The 10,125-nt window shown below is 41.5% G+C and overlaps 1 long non-coding RNA gene across 2 annotated transcripts; it reads right to left on the reverse strand.

The window, feature by feature from the left end:
- Positions 1–8,514: 8,514 nt before the first annotated feature.
- Positions 8,515–10,100, reverse strand: LOC115283312. Of its 2 annotated transcripts, XR_003905001.1 has the most exons (3): positions 9,815–10,100; positions 8,950–9,137; positions 8,515–8,770 (listed from the first exon to the last, which is right to left on the reverse strand). It is a non-coding gene; the product is annotated as an uncharacterized LOC115283312 (long non-coding RNA). The 2 variants fall into 2 exon arrangements; XR_003905000.1 differs by having other exon boundaries at positions 8,950–10,100.
- Between the last annotated feature and the right edge of the window lie 25 nt (positions 10,101–10,125).

Consider the following 10,125-nt stretch of genomic DNA (forward strand, 5'->3'; position numbering starts at 1 on the left):
CTAGCAACCGGGAGCAGGAAGGAAGAGGGACGAATAGTCACCGGCACACATGACCCTGCCCAGCCTGAGGGGAACACTGTCTAGGCTGTTCTCCCACAGATCCGGTATAGCCCACCAGGGGCCCGCCATTTGATGGCTGCCTCAGCATGGTCCCCAGCCTCCTAGAGATGGGAGAAGTTAGACAAGGGGTGAGGATCTGGCTCAAGGTGCTCCGGGGCTCCACCACTGGGTTTACTGGGTGGTTGATTTACAAAACCTTTGGTCCAGGCATGTTACGTTTCCAACATGTGAACTTTCCTTCCCATCAGGAGAGACAGTTCTTCTCAATAACTGAAGGCTTGAGGAGCCAAACCCTGGTTCCTGGCGGTGGAACTGGGGTATTTTGTTCCATTATAAGGCTTGTGGGGACCTAATTCCCTGGCCTCCCACGGCCATTGATTCCCCACGTCGGTTCCCCCACATACAAAGTGTGAAGAGATCTTTAGGGTCTGGGCTGTAGTCTCTGCCAGGACTAGAAACAAGTTCATCGCGGTGACTGAAATGCAAGGGGGTTACTTCTTATTTCTTTGTAGAAAGGGTGGAAGGCTTGATGGGATGTGGCCGGGTGGAGGGACCCTCTTGAATACAACAGTCACTGGGTCTCTGCCCCGCCCATAGATTCAGATGCCAAGCTGGGTGCCCCACGGCCACTTGTAGTCTCCTACTGACAAACATTTTAGGCAAATACAGAGTATAGCATCCCTCCAGGAACCCCCCCCAGTCCTAATGTTAATGCCTTACTAGAGGGAAAACCACCTTAGTTTGACGACAATATCAAGACCTCAGATGTCTTAGGGATCCCCTGTAGCATTCTCCAGCACTTTCTGGAGGTCTCCCTTTTGCCTTTACTGCCCCAACTTCAAAGTATAGAACTAGTCACCCTTCACAACCCCAGTGCAGCGCTTCCTGCCCATGGCTCCTGTCCCCGTGCTTTAGTAAAGTCACCTTTTTGCACCAAAGATATCTCAAGAATTCTTTCTTGGCCACCAGCTCCAGACCCTTATCACTCCAAAACCTCATCAGACCGGCACAACCCGACTTTTTGGCACCTTACCCTACCCTACCTGCAAATGATTTTCCAAGTGTTTCAGTCCAGCCCAGATCTTCAGAGCTGCTCTAGGTCCACTGTAGAGGACCACTGCCACCTTGCTAAAAGTGTGTGCCCTGCACAGTACTTGCAAGAGGAAGAAAAGTACTGACTTTCCTAACCCAGAGAAACAGACATAGAGAAGAAGCCAAATTAAAGACACAGAGAAATATGTCCCAAATAAAAGAACAGGATAAAATAATAGAAAGTGAAATGAAACTGAGATAAGAAATATTCCTGATAGAGAGCTTAAAATACTGATCATAAAGCTTAAAATACTGATCATAAAGATACTAGAGAGACTTGAAGGAAAAATGGAAGCCAGTGATACCCTCAACACAGAAATAAGAATGAATCACTCAGAGATGAAAAACACAATAGGTTGAAATTAGAAACACACCAGATGAAATAAAGACCAAGCCAGCAGAAGAAGAAGGATGAATCAGTGACCAAGAGGACAAGAAATGAAAAGAAATCAAGCTGAGCAAGTGAGAGAAAAAACAAATTATACAAAATGAAAACAGATAACTAACTCAGTGACTCCATCAAGCGCAATGAACCTTCACATTATAAGGTTCCCAAAAGAAGAAGTGAGAGGAAAAGGTGCAGAAGAATTATTTGAAGAAATAATAGCTGAGAATTTCCCTAATATTCAGAAAGAAAACAGATATCCAGATGGACACACAAAAATCTCCCAATGAAATCAACCCAAGGATCCCTACCCCAGATCACAGAGTAATTACAATAAATTTGAAAAGCAGTAAGACAAAAAACAAAAACAAGAAACAAACAAACAACTAGATAAATACAAAGGAAACCCCTTAAGGTGTTCAGGGGATTTTTCAGCAGAAAACCTGCAGACAAGAAGGGAGTGCCATGATACATTCAAAGTGCTGAACGGGAAAAAGCTGCAGCCAGACTATCATTCAGAACAGGAGAGATCAAGAGTTTCCCAAGCAAAACTTGAAGGAGTTCAGCACCAATTGAGCCCTACAAGAAATGCCACAGGGGACTCTGAGGGGAAAGGAAAGATTATGAATAACAGTAAGAACACAGGAAACACAAAGGCATAAAAATAAGTATCCGTAAAATCAGTATGAATCCCTATACCTAGTACATGGGAAGGAGAGGAGTAAAGTGAATTCACATTTAAGCAACCAGCAACTTAAAGCAGACTGCTATATGCAGAAGATGTTATATAGAAACCTAATGGGAAACACACAGCAAAAAACAGTAATAAAGGGGTGCCTAGATGGCTCAGTTGGTTAAACATCTGACTTGGGCTCAGATTATGATCTCAAAGTTTGTGTGTTCAAGCCTTTCATCTCTCTCCCTCTCTCCCTCTCTCTCTCACACACACACACACACACACACACGGGAAAATATTCTCTGGTCCTGGATGGGAAGAATATATAAAGTTAAGAATGTCAATACTACCCACAGCAATCTACAATTAAATGCAATCAGTATCAAAACAACACCAACATTCTTCACAGAGCTAGGACAAACAATCCTAAAATTTGCATGGAACCAGAAAAGAGCCCGAATAGGCAAAGCAATCCTGAAAAAGAAATCCAAAGCAGGAGGCCTCACGATCCCGGACTTGAGGCTGTATCCCAAAGCTGTCATCATCAAGACAGTGTGGTACTGGCACAAAAACAGACACTCAGATCAGTGGAACAAAATAGAGAACCCAGAAATGAACCCACAAATGTAGGGCCAACTCATCTTTAACAAACTAGGAATGAATATTCAATGGAATAAAGACAGTCTCATTTCAGCCAGTGGTGCTGGGAAAACTGGACAGCAACATGCAGGAAAATGAACCTGGACCACTTTCTTACATCATACACAAAAATAAACTCAAAATGAATGAAGGACCTAAATGTAAAACAGGAAACTATCAACATCCTTGAGGAGAAAGCAGGCAAAAACCTCTTTGACCTTGGCCACAGCAACTTCTTATTCAACGTGTTTCAGGAGGCGAGAGATACAAAGGCAAAAGTTAACTATTGGGACCTCATCAAAATAAAAAGCTTCTGCACAGCAAAGCAAACCATCAGCAAATCTAAAAGGTGACTGATGGAATGGGAGGCATATTAGAGAAAGGGTTAGTATCTAAACTCCATAAAGAACTTGTGAAACTCAACATCCAAAAAACAATCCAGTGAAGAAACAGGCTATCGAAGAAAAATAAGGTAAAAACAGAGAGGGAGGCAAGCCATACGAGACTCTCAAATACAGAGAACAAAGTGAGGGTGGATGGAGGGAGGGTAGGGAGAGAAGAAAACAGGTGACGAGCATTAAGAAGGGCACTTGTTGAGATGAGCACTCATGAAAATGGTGAATCACTGGGTTCTACTCCTGAAAACAAACTCTTTGCTCCCTACAAGACACTCTGAAAAAAATAAGCTACAGATCAGAAGAAAATACTTGCAAACCATGCATCCGACAGAAAACTTATATCTAATGAGAAGAACCAAGATAAGGCATTCTAAGATACCCCTTTTGGTACAGAGACTATTTTGTCTTGAAGGCAATTAAGAGAGCAAACGCAGAAGAAGCTGCCGTTCCCAGGTTCTGCTTCATACCAAGTCATAGTTTTCCTTTTTTAAAGCAAGTTTCCATTAATGAAGATGCCCTCTATTCCCTTAGGAGGAGAAGGAGAAAACCATCGGAAACAACATTTATCAGCGGAGATTATTTGAACAGAAATAACATATTGTACTAAACAACTCTTATTTACCATACATTTCTTAGTCACCTCCACACACTTACGCGGCCTCACCTCCTTCCTTTCTCCAGTCTCCTCTTTACCACGGTATGCTGAAGTAGGATAGAAGTTCCTGGGACTAAGATTCTGTTTTGGTTTTCACTACGATTGTGAGACCCCTGGGTACATACAAAATCACCTGTTTTTTTTTTTTTTTTTTTTTTTACTCTTACTCTGCCTTTTGTTCAGCCTAAGAGGTATCAGTTCCTGAAATAAGAAAAAAGGTTTTCCCTCCATTACCCTAGAAAATATGCCCCAGTAAAAACACAAACAGTCTGGTTAGCAAATGTACAACAGACTAAAGAGACATTTCATTGAAGAGTATGTTCACCTGGCAAAAAAAAACCATATGAAAATATATTCAAAATTATTATTATTTTTAATTTTTTTAATGTTTTTTACTTATTTTTGAGAGACAGAGGGAGACAGCGCGAGCAGAGGAGGGTCAGAGAGAGAAGGAGATATAGAATCCAAAGATAAGCTCCAGGTTCTGAGCTGGCAGCACAGAGCCAGACATGGGGCTCAAACCCACAAACGGTGAGATCATGACCTGAGCTGAAGCTGGACATTTAACCGACTGAGCCACCCAGGTGCCCCTATTCAAAATTTTTAAACAGAGCACTACATGCATATTAAAACATCTAAAAAAAGCAGTGATAATATGAAATGCTGGAGAGGATGCAGAGAAAATGAATGACACATATATTGGTGGCTGGCACATGAACTAGCACAATCATTTTGCAAAATAGTTTGGCAGTTTCTCATAAAACTCAGCAGGCAATTATTTTATAAACAACTCTGCAAATACACTCTTGAGCATAAAGACTTCTGTGAAAAATTTAAGCAAACAAAACCCACACATAAAATCCTATAGCAGCTTTATTTCCAGTATATAAGAACCGAGACCATCCTATATGTCCTTCAATGATGAATGGACAAACTATGATACAGCCGTACCATGGGATACTACTCAGCAGGAAACAATGTCTAGTTTCTTTGTATTACTGAGTATAAGTGAATGCATTACCAGAGAACTATACAAAGTTTTAAAAGCCAACCTAAAAAGGTAACATACAATTTGATTCCACTCATAAACATTCTCAAAGTTATAAAAGTATAGAAACGGAGAAAACAGTTGATTGTCAAGAACGGAGTAGGGGGAACAGAGGGAAATGCTTCATGTTAAAAAGCTGCTAAGAGACTGTGGGGGGGAAATGGCAGGTTAGATATCAAGGCTTAAGGAAAGTCTTTCTGGGGCACCTGGGTGGCTCCGTCGCTTAAGCGTCTGACTTCGGCTCAGGTCATAATCTCATGGTTTGTGAGTCTGAGCCCCAAGTCAGCTCTGCGCTGAAAGCTGACAGCTGGGGGCCTGGAGCCTGGTTCACATTCTGTCTCCCTCTCTCTCTGCCCTTCCTCCACTTGTGCCTCCCTCCCAAAAGTAAATAAACATTAAACGTTTTTAAAAAGAAAACAAGAAGTCTTTCTGAGCTCCCACTATTTTTTGCACAGAACTTTTAAGTCATTCTTGAGAAAAAACAGAAGAAAGGCACATACAAGTGTCTTTCCTGAAACAACCTGAAAGCAGTCAGTCTGGCAGGACCAGAAAACATAAAAGTGGGTGTACTCCCTACTACATGAATAGTAGGAAATTTAATAGTAAGATTAACGGAAGATGAAATAAGGGAGGATGGTAACAAAGTATCATAAACTGGGGGGTTAAAATAAAAACATTAATATCTCAGGTCTGGAGCTACACGGCTGAGGTGTTGACAGAGTCAGGCTTCATCCAAAGGCTCTAGAACATAATCCACCCCTAACTATTCTAACTTCTGGTGGTGGCCAGCAATCCTCCATCTTTGATGCAAAGCTGCATCGCTCCAAGGTCTCTTTCTGTTCTTGTTCAGCATTCTCCTTTCATGACCTCACACCATTGACCTTTGTATGCGTCTCTGTGTCCAAATTTCTCCTATTTATAAAAATGCTAGTCGTATTAACTGTGGGCCCACCCGGACGCCCTCATCGCAACAAGGTATCTTCTGTGATGACACTACTCCAATCACGTTACATTTTGAAGTGGTGGACAGGATTTTAATGTCTGTTCTGAAGGAATTTAATTCAGTCTACACAAGTGAAGCCTTTTAGGATCACTTCAGTGACTATTTTAAAATACTTACGTGCATGACATAGGGAGGAGCTGAAGGATTTTGACAGAATCGCAGAATCTGAATTAGACTTTAACAGAACTGCTCTAGTTCTCTGGGGGTCAACACATTATAAATGAATAAAAAGTGAAAGAGGCCCAGTGAGAAGGCTGCTACGATAATCCAGGCAAAGGAGGCTGATGATGTCTCAGAATGTTTACACTAGAATCTCGTCAATTTCATGGTCTCTGCTTTGACTTCAGTCACTAACATCTCTCATCCGGACTATTCCACTCTCTGAGTGCATGTTTATTACTATACGTATTAATATTTTCCTGGTGTTTTAAATTTTATTTTTAATGTATGAAATATTTATCAATTTTCATGTAGACTGTAAACCATTCCCATGTTGCTCTTACTTCAATGTTGACATACTAGTGTATTTTTTAAAAACCAGTAACACCATGCCAAGTATTATCTAGTGTGTTACTCACAGGATAGAACAAATATATTTTCTCCTTCACCTTGACATAACTGAAAAGCTTACCTTAATCCAAAGACTTTCAGAAGAGGCGAAAGAACCACTTGTCAGTGAGCTGATGGGAGAGACCTCTCTATCTTTACTAACCTAAAACATAAATAAATCTGCTCTTTAACAGTGAAATGAACAACTTAATATGAAGCATTTAAGGCTTTCTCAGGGTTAACAAAACCCATTTCCACTGCTGGAAAAATTCTTTGTTGTAATACAACGTGGTAGCGGGATTGATTCTCTTAACTAGTAAAAGTTCCCTTCTGAAACATTTAAAACTCATCAAAAAGATTTAATGAAAAGCAACTACTACTAAGACCTCAGTGATAACATCTGACTGCCCAACTACCTCTTAATGTTTTCAACTATGTTTGCAACACTCCGTAAAGTTTACTTATCTGACCAGCTGGACTAAAGTACTTGCCTTTCCCGTCACCTATATGCCCATTGTTCTTCCACACACATGCTCATATAATGCTTCCACAATAGGTTTCTCAGACTTTTTATTTTGCAAGCTTCCAACTATTGTATTTCTTCTATTCTTACGCACTGCTCTACTTTTCAAAACCAATCTCCAATATTACCTATTCTTTACACTGCTTTGATATCACAATAGATTTTACACACTTGAAACCATTACTATTAATTCTACTCCCTTCGTATTATCCCTGTGGAAAGTGATATATTTCCCAAGATAAATGCAAATATATAAATACCCAGGCATAGGAAAATATAGATTCAGAATATAGATGTACCAATTTGACTAACCAGGAAAACTTCCCCCCCCTTACCATATACATCTTACCTAAGTCCCACAAGAGAAGTTTACTAGCCTCTTTTCATGGATGTTTTCTCCATTCCTATCAAAAAAAAAATAATAATAAATAACATGCAAGATTTCACACTTATTATATTCCACACTTGAGAATTGTTTATATTTACTTTTTCCTATGAAATATATCAAAGTATCAATCCTGATGCCAAATTTATTTTTCTGCCAAAGACATGCTCAGGATCATCCACCAATAGATTTTGTTTTGTGTAGCTAGAAAGTTGAAAGTAGTTTTTGCTTTACTTCTGCTAGGCCATACTCTTCAAAAATTTATGTTCATTATTCTGGCCTAGTCTTTGTCTCACTTTTAAAATTAACTTTAAGGGTTCACTCAGTTTTTACACCTTTCGATCTTGAATCTAATTTCAAATGGAATTCTTTGTCTCAGTAATTTCCTTGCAAGGTAGTTTACCCTAATTTGCCTCTGAACCACTTTACTCTCATATTAAAAACTCTTAATTCCATTGCCTGCTCAAATGAACTACTGGATTACAAAAATCATTAGGTTGGAAAATGCCCCTTTCCAAAATAATAATAATTATTTGAGAATAATTTTTTCACTCTGTTCTTTGTATTTAAAAAAATGTCTTGAGTACTATAGATTTCAAAACCAAGAGAGGCATATTGGGAATTTTAAAGAATAACACATTCAGGAGCCCCTGGGTGGCTCAGTCAGTTAAGTGTCCAAGTTCAGCTCAGGTCATAATCTCACAGTTCATTACTTGGAGCTCCGTGTTGGGCTCTGTGCTGACAACTCAGAGCATGGAGCCTGCTTCGGAATCTGTGTTTCCCTCTCTCTGCCCATCCCCTGCTTGCGCTCTCTCTCAAAAATAAACACTAAAAAAAGTTTTTTAATTAAAGGGGTACATGGGTGGCTCAGCCAATTTAAGGGTTTGACTTTAGCTCAGGTGATGATCTCCTGGTCTGTGATTTGGAGCCCCAGGTCAGACTTAATGCTGACAGCTCAGAGCCCGGAGCTCTTTGGATTCTATGTCTCCCTGTCTCTCTGCCACTCCCCTGCTCACACTCTGTCTCTCTCTCTCTCAAAAATAGACATTAAAATTTAAAAAAAAATCCAAATCATCAAGTACCTATGCTATTCATAAAATAGTGATTTAAAAATTTTTATGTAGCTGTATTATAAATTTTGAGAATACTCCTTGTGGATTTCTACAGCAGTGTAACAGTATCACCAAAAGTACCAAGTGTTCCAATTTCTCCACATCCTCAACATTTGTCATTGTCTCTTGCTGTGTTTCATAGGAGTTATCCTAATGTTTGTAAGATGAGAATTCTTTAGTTTTCATTTTCATTTTTGCAAACTTAATCTTCTCTCATTTTCTGTTCCTTTTCATCTCATCTGCAGCTTAAAAAAGCACATAATAGAGGAACACACTTAAAAGCAAAATCTCCAATCATTAAAACCTCCTCCCAAAGACAGAAGAACAGGAAAAAAATGTTACAGAGTAAGAATTAAGTAGGCAGAGATAATGTACATTATATGCTATCTGAAATAGAGAGATTGTGGTGGAGGAGAAGGGGTACCTGAAGTTCCCCCATTCTTCAAGCACAGCAGTGTTGAGGCCAGAGGACGTGGAGTTCCAAGAGTGTGGGCTGCAGAGTGAGAGCTGTCTCCAGGCACCCACAGGGGGAACCTGAGAGCCACGGGTGCGTGACTGCCAAGTGGGAGAGATAAAACAGGTGGCACAGGTACGGAGGGGAGGGGTCCACTTCTAGGGAGAGATAAAGGGAGAAAGAGAGTCTGTGAAAGCACAGAAGTGTACCTGGACAAGAGAAAAAACAGACCATAAATCGGAAAACAAAAAACACACACCAGGAAAAGATCTAATTTTCTAACCAACGGGCTTTCTCCAGACTTTGGCCAGCTCTCCGGTTCACACAGCGGGGGGAGGGGCGGAGCCAGCCCAGGGCTCAGGAGCCAGCTCAGAGTCACAGTCCGCAGTCAGAGGAAGCAACGCCCTCCCTTGAGTTGTGTGGGAGGTATACAGCCATTGCCAGGACAAAGTGGAGCAGCACCCATTACTCCCCGCTACTCCGGGGCATCCTTGTGGGAGTTTTTGGGGTGCTGCATCGGCGTGCACTTATCTTATTTGTTCAATGTGCAGTTCCCAAAGGTCACTCTGGAAAGGGGGATCTAAGGGGCGAGGCGCTGTAAGCTGTGGGGGGTCTTCCACGGGAGCAGCTCCCAACAGCCCCGCGTAGAGGCAGCGCTGGTCTCCCACAGGGGCACATGTCCTGGCTCTGCAATCTGATGGCGAGGAGACCCTGGGGAAGTCCCTAACCTGTGCGCCTCGTGTTTCTGCCTGTGAAATGCGGAGGGTCCTAGTACACCTCTCATATGGGTGAGAGAAGGAAGCGCGTTTATACATACCGAGGCCCAAAATTGTACCTGGTCCACAGAAAGTGCTTGGCGAACGTCACCGTCTCCTGTTATCACCAACCAAGAAGGGGCTGTGTTTGTTCTCAAGAAGAAAAGGTGAAAAGAAGGACCAGAGGTGATACTGTACTTTTTCTAGAGCCTGGGACGGAAAGACCTGTGTCTTCACGTTCAGAGCCAGGTCAGAAGGAGAGTGTTGGGCAAGAGGGCCTCCTGTTTGGCGGGGGGTAGCCCAGCTCTGGAGAGGAAAGGAACAGAGGAGACTTCCCAATTGTAGGTCTGGAACTTGACCAACAAGGTTTCCAATAAATATAACCTAAGAC

The sequence above is a fragment of the Suricata suricatta genome, chromosome X (assembly GCF_006229205.1).
Source record: "Suricata suricatta isolate VVHF042 chromosome X, meerkat_22Aug2017_6uvM2_HiC, whole genome shotgun sequence".
Classification (NCBI taxonomy): domain Eukaryota; kingdom Metazoa; phylum Chordata; class Mammalia; order Carnivora; family Herpestidae; genus Suricata; species Suricata suricatta.